The following is an 18685-nucleotide window of genomic DNA, read 5'->3' as shown; positions in this document are numbered from 1 at the left end:
TGAGTCACTCATTCATGCACCTATGCACTACGTAATACCCCCCACCGAACCATGCAGACACTCAGACTGATACTCAAAAAACCAACTAATAACCTATATAGACACCCATGTAGCTACTCACCAACCCATGCAGCCACTTATACACAAAGTGAGAGACTGATACAGATATTTACATATTTAAACATTACTCACTAAGCCATGTATTCACTATGATACACTTAATCAGTCAGTTACACAATCAATTTTTCAAAAACAAATCATCCATTTAGACACTTATATACCCATTTAGTCTTCCATTGACCTTGAGATATACATATATAAAACATATTTAATTTTCAGAAAAGCACACATTCACTGGATGATGTCATCAGTGATGTCATCAGTGATGTCATTTGAGATGTCATCAGTGATGTCATGAGTGATGTCACTGACCATGTCATGAGTGATGTAACATGTGACGTCATCAGCAGTGCATTGCGGTCGCGCGAGTTCTAGTTAGCTGAACTAACTATAACGGGGGAATTTCAATGGTTTTGTACAAGTGAAAAGTCCAGCTAACTATAACACCCCTGAAACCTATGTTTTTTTTAGTTAATATATATATATATACACACACGCAGAAGTGGCTGAAATACGTCATGGACTAACACTGTACTGAAATAAACTTTTCACTGGGCACCAGCAAATCAATTTGTCCGTATCCTCGTCTGTGCGTGAATGCACGTGGAATGGTAACTATGTATATATATATATTGAAAAAAACAAAGTCTTGTTAATAACTTTTAAAACTAACAAAATTGAAAATCCACGGAAATTCACCAGTTATAATTATCTCAAGTAACTATACTTCGTGCCCTAAAGTAACTATAACTAGCACCATTGCTATGCACAGTGTTGTTATCAATGATGTAATTTCATGTCATTAGGAATGTTATAAATGCAGTCATTGAAAATGTCATGAGTAAGGGGCGTGACTTACGTGCCAATCAAGATGGCCGCATAGCTCGGAGCTCCGCTACCATCACCCGATGTCTTTCGCCCTGAGGGAGAAGTGCTTCACTTTTTGACATCAGACATCATCTTTTGTCAATCCGGTGAGCCTTCTGACATCTCTAAATGTTGCCTACATCGTCTTTTTGGCATCTTTGACGACGCAACTCGGCCTTGCCTAAATAACAGCCACCATTTTGTTTTTTATCTTTCCGACCACCGTGTGTCCTGATGAAGAGAAACACTTTCTATTTTTTATATTGCTTGCTGGATAGCTTTCCTACATATATCGGTGAGCTTCTTCACACCCTTAAATGCCGCTTTACGGATTTTTGGCAACTTCTGACAGCGCAACTCGGTTCGTATGACTTACGACCACCATTTTGTTTTTCCCTCACTGCGCCCAACGTACTTCAAGATGATTCCTCCTGAATCAGTTCTCTTCTCCTAAGACTCTGTTGTCTTTTATTTTGTATACAAACTTTGAGATTCCTTCTCTAATGAAGCAAATCTGCCTTCAATGTTCCTCATGGTATGCGTGAATTACGGTTTGTCTTCTCTATGAACAACCACCATTTTGTGCTCCCCTTGAGTTCTTCTTTTTTATGAGGTGAATATCTATTTTTAAATATCATCACTTCCTTTGACCTTGCAGTTTCATGGCTTCTGTGAGCTAAATTATTTTCCCTTAAAGGAGGCTCTCTCAAATTACAAGCTTTTGGATCTTGTCCCTCAAGAGTTCGGTTTATTTTTCACTAGACTCCCTCATATTTTAATGGGGAGACTGCGGAACACTAAGCTATCAAATTCAAAGAACTTTATTTGATTCACAGAATCATCAAAGCATAATTAAAATACTATAAAACATTGCTAAAAACACATACAGTACATTAATCCTCTTATTATTTACAGTCAGCACCAACATAATTTTGTGATGGTACACTATATTTACACAGTTGGAAGTCTTCAATTGATTTTGTCACAGAGACTTTGTTCCCTATTTACAATTTTTAGCGATATGTTCCATAAAGTGCAAAGTGCAAATTTATAGGGGCTTCTTTAAAAATACACAATCAAAAAATACTAAAATGTATTCGATGATATCCAAGAATACATTCTAATTAAAACTCAATACATTTTACTTCCAAGAGTTCACATTTTGTGATACACATCCTAGTACCTGGACACTAATGCAAGGATCAACCCCTGTCAAAACGGTATATTTTTATTTTAGAATTTATGCCCTTTCTTTCTCCTTATGAAGTTAGTGGCCAGTAAGAAACTGCTGACGCCAAACACAATGAGTTTAGAGGAATCAGTTTTTAGTATACGCAACATATCAATGTGTTTTCTAACATTCAAACTTCTGCCCAAAGGTTTTATCCATTTTCTTCTGGCATTTACATATGCAGGGCAGAAGAATAGGACATGTGCGATATCCTCCTTGACTCCTAAATGGCATAACATGCACTTACAATCTTTGTCCCCATCCTGTTGCATTCCCCATTTTGATGTGAAAGCCTTTATAAGGAGTTGTTTCAAACATCAGGAATTGAGTTGTAAGAGTTCCTGATGTACTATTTAAAGTGACGCTGTGCCAAATAAAATTCCAGTAAACGGTCTTCATTTCCCGCTTTGAGTCAGGCGTCAGCAGACTTGGATTTTCCCAGAATCTGCTCAAGCCTAAGTCAAGAAGCCACTCACAGATGTGAGCCAACCAGGGGAAAGTAACATAAATATCAAGTGTCAGTAGTTCACTCAATGTTTGTCGATATGTTTCTAGTTCCTCAGTGGTCCAGATTCTAACCCAGTATGACAGGGTCATCCAGATCACCTTGAGTTGTTTTATACCCAGGTCATACATTTTAGGGATCACGGGGGTGTTTTGGGGAAGGGCCATAAACCTTTTTAAAACCTTGTTTTCCCCCACAGCTCTGAACCATACAGAGCAGCGGTTTGGGCTCTGGACTTATAAACTTCCAGGGCTGGAGTAACTGCCTTTGTCATAGTCACTTATTGTTTCTTTATGACTGGTGCTGATTTTTGCAGCAAGATAGATTTTGATTTCTTTATCTGTGGGTTCCATGAAAGTTTTGAATCAATGGTTACCCACAGATAAACAAAATTAGAGACACGCTCTAGGGTCACTCCATTCAGCACTATATTATGTTTGAAGCATTTATGGGGTCTCCTGGACATGTATTTTGCTATCTGCTTCCACTAAAGTGGCTACGTGTTCAGACTCAGACTCTAATTCTAATTTTAATGAAATGGATGATCCCTCGCCTCACAAACCTGATCAGACTTCAGGCATCATTCCTAAAATGCAACTTGCAAGCAAACTACCTCCAATATCTACTAAACGTCCAAAAAAGCACCCCCCTTCTCCAGTGAACTCTTCCTCTGCCTCCATAGATTTAATCCTTGCAGACGTTCGGGCACTGAAATCTTTCGTAGAGGACACTAAAAAACTCTACAGTTTCTTCAGGACAAATGGTCTTCACTGGACTCGCTAGTGCTCATTGTGGAACAAACAGCAGAATCCCTCCAATCTTCTTGCTCCCACATTTCTTCTCTAGAATCTGAAGTATCCCTACTCAAAAAACAAGCGGCGGATTTGGAGAACCAAAATCGCAGGAATAATCTCAGGCTTCATGGTCTCCCTGAAAATGTTGAGGGCTCCAACCCAACTGTCTTTTTTCTGTCATTTTTACCTAAGCTCTTGAACTTACCTGCTACTCCTTCTCTTAATATTCAAAGGGCTCATAGACTCGGTCCTCAACCCTCTGTGAAACCCAGGGCCGGACTGGCCATAGCGGGCACCGGGCAATCCCCCGGTGTGCCGCACGGGTTGGGGCCGGTTTTGGGCTCCTGGGGGCCGTTTTTGTTACAGGGCCGTTTTTGCAGCATAGCTGCAAAATCGGCCCTGAAACACAATCGGCCGAAAACCGGCCCTGGCAAAGAGCTCGGCGGCACCCCCAACCCCCGGGGGGCCTGCCGAGCACTTTGCCAGGGCCGGTTTTGGTTCCCAGTCCAGCCCTGGTGAAACCGTGCGGTGTCATCATGCTTTTTCTGCATTACACAGATCTCCTTCAAGTCCTGTCAGCCGTCAAATCTAAAAAACAATTTTTTGGGGAAGGTCATCTTCTATTTCTTACTCAAGATGTTACTAAAGTCACAGCAGATCATCAGAAGAAGTTTCTTGATCTTCGTCCTCAACTACGTGCTATTAACGCGAGATTTGGTCGTTCTACATCCCTGCCTTTTGAAGGTTACTTATAAGGAAAAGATTACAACATTTGAAAATCCAGCGGCGCTGCAAGAATTTGTTCGTCTTCACGGAGCTGATGTATGGACACTTGAAAACCTGCATGATTATTATATTTGCCTCATGTTATGTACTTGTTCCCTTGTCTTGCCTAAACATTGAATGTAGTTTTGTTTATATTTTCGTAATGCTTTAATGTATTGTGTTTTGCTTTATATATTTTTCTTACCTTCTTCTTCCCAATGTTATTGCTTCTTCTTTTATTAACTTTTCTTTCTTTTATATACAGGTGTATTATTCCGTCAATTGCATTCCTTATTTGTTCTCCCTGTTACGTTGAAGTCTTTGATGTACTCCGTCTGGATTGTCGGTGGAGTTTCGCTGCTGACGTCATCATCTTTGGCGTAGTCATTCCCCATTTCGTTTGTATCTGTAGGTGTGTTCTTGAGTCGTCTCATGTATGATTTGTACTCTATAGTCTTCTTTTCCCTTTTGCTTTTTCCATGGGTTCTTTATCACTTTCTCTTTTTCTCTTTTATCTTCTTTATTTATCCCTTTCATTTCCTTTGTTTTACTTTCTACAACAATTGCTCTATTTCTCTTTTCTTCTTTCTCTATATCTCTCTCAATCCTTTTCAATTCTTGTTCTTGTAAGCATGAAACTTGTTCACTCCTTTCTCACTGAGTTACATTTCGGGTTACAACTTGGAACATTAAAGGACTAAGTAACCCTATCAAAAAGCAACAGGTGTTATCTCACCTAGCTAAGTTAAAAACTGATATTGATTTACTCCAAGAGTCTCATATTTCTGAAGGTGAAGCTTCAAAACTGAAAAGATGCTGGGTGGGACACGTGTTTAACTCTCCAGCCTTAGGTAAAAAAAAATTACGTTTTGATTTTATGTCACAAAAAATTGTTCATCAAGAAAATGATGCGGAAGGTCGTTGGCTTATTGTTAAACTTCTTATAGATAAGATTCCTCTAACTATTTTTAATGTATATGCCCCTACCATGGTTGATAAGGTTTTTTGGACTAATGTATCTGACAAATTACTTGCTTATAATGATGATTACATTATATATGGCGGTGATTGTAACCAAATCCTCGACCCCATACTAGATAGACATTCTAGAATTAAGTTTTGTCCATCTAAAATACATTTACAGTTTACTTTAACTATTCGTCATAAAGCTTTGGTGGCCATTTGGATACTTAGCCATCCAGACCTTAGAGAGTACAGATTTATTCAGCCCCACATCATTCCCAATCCCGTATTGATTATCTTTTCCTGAGTAAGTCCCTAGCCAAACATGCCATTCACTCTGAAATTGGTTCTATTTTAAACTCAGACCATGCCCCTGTCCTTGTAGACATTGACCTTATCCCTTTTTCCCCTTACCCAGGCCGTTGGCGTTTTAATAATTCCCTTCTCCATGATCCAAATTGTTGTCAAAAGTTTAACTCCTTCGCCTCTGAGTTCTTTGCTATCAACAGTACCCCTGACTCCCCCTTTGTTATGGTTTGGGACTCTTTTAAGGCTGCTGCCAGAGGTTTTATTATTATTTTGTTTCACAAAAGAAGAAATCCATAGAAGCCCAATCCTCTCAATTACTCAATATAATTAAACAATTAAAATATACATACTATCACTCAAATGATGAATCCTCCCTGAAAAATCTTATTGACGCTAAACTTACCCTTAGCAGACTCTCTACTGATGCTGCCTCTAATTTTCCATTGAAAAGGCCAGAATAAAATGGGTAAACTATTAGCAAACTATTTAAAAGTCAGAAAAGAAAGAAAAAAAATAGAATCTTTGCAAGATCCTGCTGGTATCCCTATATTCAAAGATAGGGATATTTTGAACGAATTTGTCTCCGTTTATAAGAATTTATACACTCCTGAAAACCCGCCAGGTCAGTCTGATCTTCTTTCTTACTTCCAATCCATTCCTCCCCTCCATCCAGCCACATTGATTTTGAATCCTTGGAAGCTGATATTTGTTTGGCGGATATTTCCCACGCTGTATCGATTTTGCGTCGAGGGAAAGCTCCTGGCCCCGATGGTTTTACCATTGAATTTTATAATTCTTTTGCAAGCATACTTTTGTCAAATCTTTTACTTTTATTTTAATCTTTCTTTGACAATGGTTCTTCTCGAGGCACTTTTCAAGAAGCACTGATTTGCTTGATTTCTAAGAGGATAAAGATCATTCCCTTTGCAAGAACTACCAACCGATTTCCTTGGTCAATACAGATTGTAAAATATTTGCAAAGATTCTGGCCCCCCGTATGGATCCTATTCTTCCTAATCTTATTGGCCCGGAACAATCAGGTTTCGTGAAGGGACAACTTGCTTCTGATAACTCATGAGTTCTCTTCAATGTTTTAAGTAAAGCCTCTTCTTTGGATCACTCTTGCCGCGATTTGCTTAGACGCTGAGAAGGCATTTGATAGAATTGTTTGGGATTTTATGTTTCATGCCTTAAAATGGGGCGGTTTTTCTTCTAAATAAATTACTTTGATTTCTTTATTGTACTCTGGTCCCCAAGCCTCAATTTTTGTCAATGGTATGACTTCTGATTATTTTTCATTGCATAGACGAGTACGACAAGGATGCCCCCTTATCCCCTCTACTATTTGTTATTGCTTTGGAACCCTTTTTAACTAAAATTAGACAGGATGACCATATTACTGGATTTCATTTTGGTCCCCATCAAGTTAAAATGTCAGTTTATGCAGACGACATTCTTTTATATTGTTCAAATCCCGAATCTTCCCTTCCTCCTTTTCTTCAACAGGTGTACTCCTTCTCTAGCGTTTCGGGTTATCGCCTTAATGTAAACAAATGTTACGTTTTACCTTTAATTGTTCTGTGCCAAAAACATCTGTTTGATCATTCCGGGTTTTCTTGGAAACCTCTAAAAATCAAATATCTCGGTCTATGGTTTGCTCCTTTATTATCTGAGATGTTGAAGTTAAATTTGGAATATTTATTAAAAAATGTAATGATTCCATCACGCGTTGGCATCTCCTGGTGGGGTTGTTTGGATTCCATTAAGATGATGCTATCTCCTCTTATATTATATACCCTCTCCATGATCCCTATTCACATCCCTGAGTATTATTTAAAAAAATTGTATTCAACTTTAGTAAAATTCTTGTGGAAAGGTAAGCGCTCTCGAATAGCTTTGTCCTCCTTGAAAAAAGACAGACCTAATGGTGGTCTTTGGTTTCCCGATTTTAAAACGTATCACTCTGCTTTTTCATTAAAACAAATGGTCAGATGGTGATCTACAGATCTTCCTTTATATCCTCCCCTTTGGTTAAAAATAGAAAACTTTTTTATTGCTCCTTCTGATTTTCAAGAAATTTTAAGTTTCACTTCCAACACTGCCTCTCTGCGTTCTCCTATCATTTCCCATTCCCGCAAACTTTTGACCCCTGCACTCTCCTCGTCATATCCCTCTTATAACTCCCTACATCAGCAACCTATTTGGCATAATACATTATTACGAATTCATAACCGTTCTATATACTAGAAATCTTGGCACTCTAGAGGTTTAAGCTGGATATCCCAGCTTTTATCTAATAAACAACCCCTTACTTTCTCTGATTTCCAAGTTCAATTTTCTCTACCTTCCTCCTCTAGATCACAATATAATCTTCTTCATCTTTCACTCATCCAATATCTTAAAAATCTTCCTAAATCTCATGATGTTCCTAGTTTGTACAAAAACTTATTGCAAGTCTTAGACAATTCTCCCTCAGCATCCACTATATACAAATCAATGCAATCTCCTCTGGACAGATACAAAACAAAAGTTGAATTAGCTTGGGAAAAAGATTTTTCACAAGAATGGCCAACTCTTACTTTGGACAAAATATGGTCTAAAATCCATGAAACCTCCAGGGCTGCAAACACCACACAACCCCTTTTTTCATTTATCATCGAGTATTATTTTCCCCGCTGCTTTTGCCCTCTTTTTCATCAAATACACCCTCCACTTGTTGGTCCTGCCCATGTCCTACTTTTTTAGAGTTTTGCTCCCTTTTTCTTATACACACATCTTTTTAGGTACTCTATCCCCCCAATGGTCTCATTCTCCTCTAAGTTTTAAGCTTTGAGATTTATTGTTAGCTATCGCTTTCCATTTAATAACCTCTAATTGGAAGCAAGCTGATAAAGTAAATTTTAAATCCTGGTGGAATGCAGTCTGTTTTCATCACCGGCTGGATACTAACTATGTCTCCCCCATATTCCTTGCAATCAAAAGGGATCTTTTATGGCTCCCTTTAACAACTTATTTATCCCTATCTGCCTCTTTTAACGCTGCTTCTAAAAATAGTTCAGATGATGTACGAAAACCACCTTAATTTTCCCCATTGCCTCTTAATCTAGATGATTAGTTAGTCTTTTATTATTGACTGTTCCGTTATTCTGTTTGTTTTTTAATCTCATTTATTGTTATGCTTACATGGCTAAATATTTTTGCATAGTATGTTTCTTACCTTCAATTGTTTCTCATTTATTGCATTCCTTTTTACTTACTCTCCCCACCCCGTTTTCTTATTGTTTTATATGATTCATTTTAGCTTTGTATACAATGTGATACAAATATTATTATGTGCCCTTATTCTTATCTTTTTACCTCTGTGTTAATTAAGGCTTCATTATATGGTTATATTGCTGTATCTCGTTTTCTTTGTTACTCTTTAATAAACTCAAACTTAAAAAAAAGAAAATGTCATGAGTGGTGTAATAGGTGAGGATACAAGCAGTGCATGGCCAGGCCCCGAGCCCAACCTCCCATGTGCCCCTGACCCCTGGCCGTGCATGGCCTTTGGCTTGGCAATGCTCTGCACTCAACACTCCGTGGGCAGCCTACCTGCAGGCCATGCGTGGCGTGGATTTGGGCACCCAAATCCCTGCCATGGATCTGCGTATCTACATCGATTCTCCAGGGGCGGTGCATTGGGACTGGTGATGGATCTGTAGATCCCTACCCTGTACCCTTATATCATACATTTTATTATTTTGTAGGACCCGGGGACTGTGGACTAAGATATTGCCGGTAACTTTTTCTTCAGGTTGCGGACAGCTTATTTATTTTTCCTCATTAACCGTTTCCCGAGAGCAAAAGTGAGAAAACACATGTGGAAAGAAGGATAAAAAGAAAGACACAAAAAAAAGTCACAAAAGGAGAAAGTAGGAACCTGCAAGAGTGAGATAAAGAGACGGGGAGTGTCTGGTAGTCGATGAAAGAGGCATAAGGTGGATTCCAGACTGCGCTGCCTTGGTACCCGGCACGCCGGTGCCGGCCGCAGGCTTCTGAGCAGAGCTGTGAGCACTTATTCTTCTATAAGTTAAGCAATGATATGCCCATAGGCAACTTGTGTATATATAAGGATCAGGAAGATATGCACCCCCGTGATGCTCCTGTCATCAATTTAGCTGCTGTGTTTTGCAGTAGATAAGGAGGGAGGACATTCCAGAAATCTATTCTAGATGACAGAATTGCCACAGAGTCCATGCATTTTGAGCGTGCAGAAGTAAAGCATCAATCTTGTCAAAGAAGTGAATCAAGGGCTAGAACATCTTGTCCCGAACGCTCTAGAGATAGTGGGGCCGCCACATACAAAAAGAGGAGGGGTGCGGGAAGGGAGCGTGGAAGGGGGCTTAGTGATTACAATAATAATAAAAATAAAAAGTTAAGCTTACCTACTGCCGGCCGCATCCTGCTTCACGCCTCGGTGCTGGGACTTACTTGTCCCAGAAGACACGCTGTGACTATGTCACAGACTCCCTGTCAGGCCAATCCCCGTGCTGCTCTGCAGCGCGAGTATTGGCCTGAGCAGGCTGGAAAGATGCTCCGCTCAGGTCAGGGAGTCTGTGGGGTTTCTCTAACCCGGCTGTTCAATACAGCCAGGTTAGAGAAACCTAAGTGCGCATGTGTGTTTTGGTCAGCCTGAGGCGGCGAGCCAAACATACATGAGCACTTAGGTATTGCACCTTGCAGGGCCGGACTGGCCGTAGCGGGCGCCGGGCAATCCCCCGGTGCGCCGCACGGGTGGGGGCCGGATTTGGGCCCCTGGGGCCATTTTTGTTACAGGGCCTTGCAGGGCCAGCCCTGTAACAAAATCGGCCGAAAACCGGCCCTGGCAAAGAGCTCGGCGGCACCGCAAACCCTGGGGGGCTTGCCGAGCACTTTGCCAGGGCCGGTTTTGGTTCCCGGTCGGCCCTGGCACCTTGCACTCCTCCTCCCCCTCCCCTGCCTCAGCCACGCCCCTCCCTGTCACACTGGCTCAGCCAGCAGCTTAAAAATAAAACGATATTGAAATATCGTTTTATATTTTTGCTACTGGATCTGAGCCATTGGGGAGACGCTCCTCCACCAATGCAGAGGGGCCACCCCTCTCTAGGCAGGTGAGATGGGTCCTACCTTATCCAAGTGGGGGCAAGATTCGTAGCCTCGTGAGCTGGGCTTTGCACTGGGTTCATTTCAAATGCTAAAAAGTCAGGAGTCCATTAACCAACCACAGTTTTACTTCTGGCCCGTTTCCGGGTATATGCAAAAATAGATTGCAGAGAGCTAGGATTTGAGAGAGCACGAAGCGAATGGATTAATGATGTCAACTCACAGAAAGATCTGGCTGCTGTTGACATAAATGTAGATAGCTTAATGATATCCCCTGGCAGTCTCTGCACCTTAATGATATCTCTTAGGATCTAAATTTGGGTACAGCACCACGTTGCGTAGGGTCTGGCAGCAATGATGCAATGCATTTCAGCGTGAGGTCCTCAAACCCCTAATTCTCCAGGTGTATTGTATTGCAGTGCAGGGGCGTAGCTAGGGGGGGGCGGTGGGGGCGGTCCGCCCCAGGCGGCACTATTTTTGGGGCGGCACTTCGGGGACGTGGACTACAGGCAGGGCAGAGACCAGAGGAAGGGTCGGACCTCGGCACTTTCTGAGAACGCCGGGCGCAAGAAGTAAGTGATGTTAGATGAAGGGGAGAGGATCGGATGTGGTCCGACGGTCGGCCTAAACTGCCGCCTTTGGTGCTGGAAACAAGAGTTCGAGCCTCTAGGTCACCACACCAGGTGCTGGCTTCCTGGGGGCGCCGTGTTTGGTGAACGTTTATTATTGCTTTTGAAGCACCTGCTGCAGCGTTTCTTCCCCCACAATTACCAGGCCTCACATAAATGTCAAGATAACTCGTGTGATTAATTACCTTCCTGGCGAGAGATCAGCATTTTGTATAGTTGAGGTTTTGCTTTAGGTGAAGTTAGTGCAGAGGGTTAATATTCCTGCTGCAAAGAATGTGTTCCAAGTAGATTACAGAGTGCGTATGATGTAAACAGATCAGCAGGTTACTGCTTTCAAAAGAGACATCCTTTTGTTACTTGCAATTTATAACTTAAAGTCCTAATATAGTATAGTGAGCTATTAACTTTCATCCTGGAACTGCATACAGACTGCAAAGTATACATTATTAGAACAGTGATTAATGTTGCAAAAAGGGTTAATTTGGCTAGAAATCGATTCTTATTATTAAAGAAAACTCCCAACTATGCGGTTTCATTTTCGCCTCGGAGTTTGTGCTTCTCCACATCAAGCACTCTTAAACTATACTGCCTATCAGTATGGATGACATGATGTGACTCCTACACTTTTAGTCCTTTGGCTTATGTAACATTTCCTATAAACTGATTTACACGCGTCTGATTGATTGTCTCTGTGTAATGTGTGTGTGATGCAAAGTGCTCAGACACCCTACACTGGTATGAGTGGCGCTATAACTAATTCAGTGCATCTGAGAGAGTGTGGTTATGGAGACTTGGTCATGTTAAAGGGTGCTAGCGAGAGATACCTGTGGTGGTGGAGGTGGTTATTGTGGGGGCGCCAACAAACATTGTCGCACAGGGCGCCACCAGCACTTAAGCCGGCCTTGGCTCTAGTACCTTCGGGTTGAGTTTGCGCTATATAAATATGCAAAAAAAAAAAATGTCAAAGTACACAAGTTTTGTGAGTTCTGCTATAAGCACAGTTGCTCCAATGTGCTTCCATGTTCACACTCCACTGAGTGGGGGTGAAGGAGGGTGTGTTTGTGATATGTTTATAGCTTCTTTAGTTTCTTGAATTAAACTTGCCATGAGTTTATGGTGAACCTGTGTGTCAGTGTTGAGCTGTGATATCTAGCAACCATATGCATGACGTTACACATTCTGCAGTAAACATGTGGTAGGTGCATAACATCTTGAAATAGTTTTTCACGTGTGATGCACTGGACAGTCCATGAACTGATTGGCTACAGACCGTCACTGTTTCACAGCCTAGCTAATGCATGCAGAAGATGACCCGAGGCCTGGTGATTGCGTGCGAGTGAGCAGGTGATTGTGTGCGAGCAGGTGATTGCTTGGAAGTGAGATCACAGAGAGCCATCACTGGGTCAGATCTGTGGAAGTTCTGCATGCTTTCACAGATACACAGCACCAAGTGACAATGGCTGTCTCTTCAAAGCACCAGCCATAGTCTGTGCGTACCTGCTCCACAGGGTTGTATGTGATTTCATAGAAAAACGGTTAAATGCCACAAACTGACTGTTGGAAACTTTCGGGATGAATTGCATTTACCATTTCATAGAAACCGATGAATAGATTTAGCATGCTTATTGTTTAAGGTGTAAATCAAACCCTTCAGGATGTCATGATTGCAAAAAACATCACAATATCAACACTTTTGTAAAAATGCCTTGCATTTTACAAAAGTGCCTGTGAAATTTTGATCATGCTTAAACTTTTGCCCTCCCCACCGCCCGCTCGTGAGGTTGGATCACTGCATTTCTAAAATGTTTTAGTGGTGCAGGCCCTGCGTCTTCTGCAGCAAAGCATCTCTTTCTCTCCTCTTCAGCGCGAATATCCAAAACCAGCCTTACCCCAGCTAATTTGAAGTTTTTTGAAAAGTGCTCTTACAATTGTCCTTTCTCACATTCTCCATGTATCCAAGGCTGACATTCAGTTCTCCAGTGTGCAGCATTGAAGTAACAATTACCATGCAGCACTGTACCCTGCCTTCTCATCACACCTCATTCCACCCTGGCCCACTCCTTCCTGTCCCACCCTATACCTCAACCCTACCCTGTCCCATCAAACCAAACCCCCACCATGCCCATCTCATCCCTTTTACTCACATCTCATTTCTTCCCTCACATCTCACCCCACCCCATCCCATTTGCATCAAATCCCACCTCACCATCTTCTCAATCCATCCCATCCGAACGCTACAAGATCAAACTCCAACCCCACCTACCCTCTCCTCATCTCATCACATCACCTCGCCTCATAGCCCATCCCAAAGACCACCCCATCCCTTTTACTTTTCCATCCCCTATCCCATTGCATTCCATCCCACCATTCTCCCATCTCTCTCCATCCACTTACATTCCATCCATTGCACTTCAGTCACCATTGCATCTCCCTTCCCCACCCTCCCTTTTCCCATTTCATCCCATCTTCTCACGCCCCATCTCACTCAACTGATTCCAGGGGCGTAGCTAAGAGGGGGCTTCCGCCCCAGGCAGCACTATTTATGGGGTGGCGGTCGCGCAGCACTGGTGGCCCGTTGCGGCGGCCTTTATAATTTATTTGGGGAAACTGACACTACTGTTACAGTAGTGTCAGTGTCCCCAAATAAATTATAAAGGCCACTGCAATGGGCCACCAGTGCCACGCTCGCGGCCCTGTTTGAAGTACGAGTGCATGCGCACCGCCACCTGCTGCTTGCAACTGCTGCCTGCAGCGTACGCATGCCGCCACCACCACCTAGCATAGGCCCGTGACGTCGCACGAGCTTCTGCAAGGTTGACTGCACGCTGGGCGGAGGCGTCCGGGTTCATTGTGCGCGCCGCCTGGGGTCTGGTCCGGGTCGGGACACAAAGTAGTGCTTGCGCTTCCTGTGGACGGCGCTGTGCAGCGGAGCTTGGGGTGCCTTGGCTTGGGGTCTCCTGGTGCTTGCGAGGACGGGACATTTAAACCTGGAGCACTGTTTGTGGAATGTAGCGTGAGGGGAGCTTCATTCAAACAGGTAAGCCCCGGCGCAGTTCTTGTCTATTAGGTTCCTCTTGTGAGAGAAATGGGGACAGAGACCGGAAACGTTTATCCTTGCACACAAAGGCTTTCTTCGTTACTTTTTAATATAATTATGTGTAATGGTGACAGGCTGTGCCCTTACAGCCCTAGATGATGCGGACTTGATACATACAAGAGTGTATTCCTGGTGTACCTACATAGAAGTTTGATTCAAACTGTTTGAACGTCAATATTCAAGCTTAATTTGGGAAATTTTATTAAAAAAAAATGGAAACACAATTGTAAGCAGCTAAATAAAAAATAAAATTGACAAGGACAGTCATTTTGATTTCTTTTTTTTTTAAGTGGAACGGTCTCTTAAAGCCTCGCTAATTCACACACAGCAAAGGGACAGTATGGACGGCTGGTATTCACACACAGCAAAGGGACAGTATGGACAGCTGGTATTCACACACAGCAAAGGGACAGTATGGACGGCTGGTATTCACACACAGCATAGGGACAGTATGGACAGCTGGTATTCACACACAGCATAGGGACAGTATGGACGGCTGGTATTCACACACAGCATAGGGACAGTATGGACGGCTGGTATTCACACACAGCATAGGGACAGTATGGACGGCTGGTATTCACACACAGCATAGGGACAGTATGGACGGCTGGTATGCAACTTTTCCAAACACACAGAGAAGAGGTTTAGCATGTGTAGCAGCAGTTCTGTTATGTTGACCTGCCAGATATGGTTCAGAGTTAGCCAATTACTTGGCCTCGGCACTTTATGCAGACATCAGTCTGCGTTTGGGATTCATCCATCAGAGGTTTTCCAGTAGAGGAACTGAATCACATTAATGTGGGTGGCTGGCTTGGAAGACATTGGTTATCCTCATAGAGATGTTCTATAAAGGGAGTTGGGGGGAGGAGAGACTCTTGACACTTTCCAGCCTAACCTGTGTTAATGTTGAGTGTGTTTGGGGGTTCTGCATGGTGGTTCACAGTGGAGGTTAGGGCCTTGAATCCTTACCCCTAATTAGTTTCAGCTATGGTAGTGTTGTTTGAAAGTAATGCCATTTGCCCTTCTAAATGACGCAGGTGGTTGATGTAAGAGTCATTCTAGTGCAATATTTGTGGATTTTATGTTTCTCCTTTGGTATGCATTGTTCCTCGTCTAGGTTCAAATTCAAACATTCCACCCTAGGTTCTTATTTGCCTGTATCCTTGTAGTTGGAACTGGCCTGTCTCTTGCTTTCATTGTCTCTGTTGTCTTCTTCTAGCCTTCCATTTCTACTCTGCCTGATGTTTCCCAGCCTAAAGCCGCTTAATATTGAGGTCTCTCTGTCTCCAAGGTCTATCTATTGCGTCTCCCGGTTCCTTTGTTTTACCTGTCCCACTAAAGTATGAGAGGCTCTCTTTCTCCAAACGCCATCCTGAAACCATTAGTTCCCGAACCCCTCTTGTTCACTGGTTCCCTGTTCCCTAGTTGCTTAGACACCGTGCAGACAGATTGTCAGAAGGACAATCACCTATCCAGGGATAGCTCAGCTGCTATTAAGGCATAGCTTTGCTCCCTGTAACTTGTTTGGGAATGCTCTGTTGTCTGGTGAGAGTAGCTCTGCTGACAAAAACCTTAAAGGATAGATTTGCTGTTTGTACTGAGTAAGAAATTAACCAGAAGAGCAAGGAATTGATCAGATGAATGGTACTAATCAGCTGCCTTTGACATGTGATGATAGCTGTGGTCACTGTGGCACGTAAGTAGTACTTTTGCTATCTGTGACATATGAGTGATACTTGTACTATAAGCGCTGAGTGTGGAATAAGTCTTCTTCTGAGCAAGTGGTGGCTGTGCTGTTAGCGCCAGTTAGACATGTGGGCTATTGCACCTGTCTCTGGGTAAATGTCAGTCTGTACCCTACCCTTATGTTGATGTGTTCTTGTAATTCTGCTCAGGTAACAGCAGGGATAAACTGACCTCTCTGCTTCCATTCTCTCATTGATACATTTACCTGCGAGCACAGGCAAGCCTTTCTACTCTCTCTTCCTAAATAATGCATTCATCTGTAGAGCCTAGAGTTCTAGAGAGAGTTGAATGTTGTGTGAGCTATTTATCTTAAGCATTTTGGCTTGTGAGAGGAAAGGAACAGAAAAGATTGAGATACAAGATACAAGAGAAGAACCTGGTATTCTCTGATCCCAGGGCACCAGGGCCTAGGTTGCGAGAGCTCCAGTTGTGATCACAGGTTGCCAGTGTGATTGCTCCAGTTAGTCAGCAGTTGTCTAGGCGCATCCAGGTCTGTGTCCACTAAGGTTATGAACCTTTTGAAATGCGTAAGCGATCTGATGGGCTTTATTCCCAGATGTCTGTGAGTAGAGCGATACCAGTAGTAGCAAGCTACCACTGTCCAATGATTGAGCCGTGGACATTTTGAAACACACATGCGTAAAAGCACACATAACTTACTTCATATCCAGACTTCTTTTAAGTGGTTATTTTTCTCCAGACCTTGGTTCTGCCATGCCTACATTCGGGTCTGGGAGGCAGCTGAAGACCTGTGTTACAGGGACGTGTGTTACACAGCCTTGGCGTTCCATACTAGACACGTTATTATGATTTTACTGTTTTTGCTGACTTTTAACACTGTTGGTTACCATGAAAGTAATGTGAAAACAAAATTGCAGAAAAATTTAATGTTTCTTGTTTCTTCTGATTATTCACGGAGTCCCTGGATAGGGTTGAACATATTCCCATGGCCCCTACAGCTGTGTTTAAGGATTGTGATGACAATGTGTCTCCACTCCCTGTATTTTAGCTTTGGGCCCCCTGGGTAGGCTGTGCACCATGTGTGTGCTGAGGCTGCTCTGAAGGAGAGATGCACTATTACAAGCTGGCTTTGGGTCCCAGGGAGTTGGTTGCTGCTGCTTAGAAGTAATGACAGGGCGTGATCCCTGGTTGTTGCCATTGGGCCACCAGAGCGGGCTTTGTATCTGGTCTGTGTTGGCAAGGTTGTGGAGCTGACTGACCCCTTTGTGCTGAGTTTAGTTCTAAGGGCACACAGTGAGTCATTCCCTGTGAATAATTAATTTGCTGTTTTTGAAAGATAAAGAATTACAGGCTTCGACACTGTTAAGTTGGCTCTGGGTCCTCAGAGCACATCACGTTTGTGCACGTCCCCACTGCTTTAATGGGGGGGACCATGATGTTTTGTCATTTATTGTCAGCTGTAAATGACGGATCCCCGAACAGTGTCATGTATGTGCATGTTTACATTGTGCTGAGGTGATTACCAGGTAATCGTTCACGCAGCTTTCTGATAGATGTCGCATGTGGTTTTTCTGAGTCCCCAGATAGATCATGCAGTCTGTGTGTCCTCCTTTGTACTGCCGGTCACTGGTGTATTCAACTGTGTAGCCTTGGACCGTGTCATGTATGTGCATGTAACTTGCATGATCGAGGTAACTATTAGCGGCGATACTACGTGTCTCTCAGACCTCTTTCAAGTGCGTGCTGTCCTTTCTTCCACCCCCCCACCGGGGCGGCAATCTGAGGGATAGCCCAGGGCGCCACAAGCTCTAGCTACGTCACTGAGTGTATTGTAGCATTTTAAAAGCGCTTTACATCCCTCTGTGGGGTTTCAAAGCACACTTTCAGTTGAGAGGCATGCTACAATGTGGGAGAATGTGTTGTTGGCACAGTGTTTTGAGTCTATGTAGGAATTGTTTTTGTACGTCAGTGACCAGAGAGGTGCTCATATCTTGTCTCTGCGCTCAGTGCCTAGAAGCGTGATGGAGGAGTTTGTGAGAGACAGGCATGAACATTAAAATTATAGTTAAGGCTAAAACATGGGGGCAGATACACAGCACCAACCTAGCAAGAGGGGCAGCGGTCTACGAAGTGTGAGTGCACTAAAAATGGGTGGGGGCGGGGTAATCTGAGAATGCTCAGTAGTCCACATGGCAACAATGTGAGTGAATTGATGCCAAATGGACAAGCCTTCGGATTCAACCCATATCTGTGGCTGGGGGTGAGTGTCTGAAAAGTTTTAGTGCTCCGTCCATCATCTCCTTGTGTTTGCTTTGTGAGCAGTATCTAGCCACTTTTTCAGCGACAAGGATACCCACGTCCTACTCTATATAAATAGACCTCATGAGGAGGAACAGAGCTTGGCAACCTGACCTGAAACTATATAATGCTCCCTGACGACACAAGAATTAATCTCCTGGCTCGAAGTAATCCTTCTGTGTTCTCCCCTTCGTGTAAGCCTTATACTTTATTTTATATCCCAGAGACCTTTTGCTCTTTCTATTTTTACATGAGTAAGTGTTTTTTTTGTCCTTC

The 18685-nt window shown here is 42.9% G+C and overlaps 1 long non-coding RNA gene across 1 annotated transcript in view; it reads left to right on the top strand.

The window, feature by feature from the left end:
- Window positions 1-18685, top strand: part of LOC146776208 (uncharacterized) — a 210124-nt gene that overhangs the window by 167003 nt on the left and 24436 nt on the right. Inside the window, exon 2 of the long non-coding RNA XR_014972060.1 lies at window positions 4548-4694. This is a non-coding gene — a long non-coding RNA (uncharacterized LOC146776208). The remainder of the gene's footprint in view (window positions 1-4547; window positions 4695-18685) is intronic.

This window comes from Triturus cristatus, chromosome 12, assembly GCF_964204655.1.
Source record: "Triturus cristatus chromosome 12, aTriCri1.1, whole genome shotgun sequence".
Lineage (NCBI taxonomy): Eukaryota > Metazoa > Chordata > Amphibia > Caudata > Salamandridae > Triturus > Triturus cristatus.
This window is presented reverse-complemented; position numbering and strand designations above follow the sequence as displayed.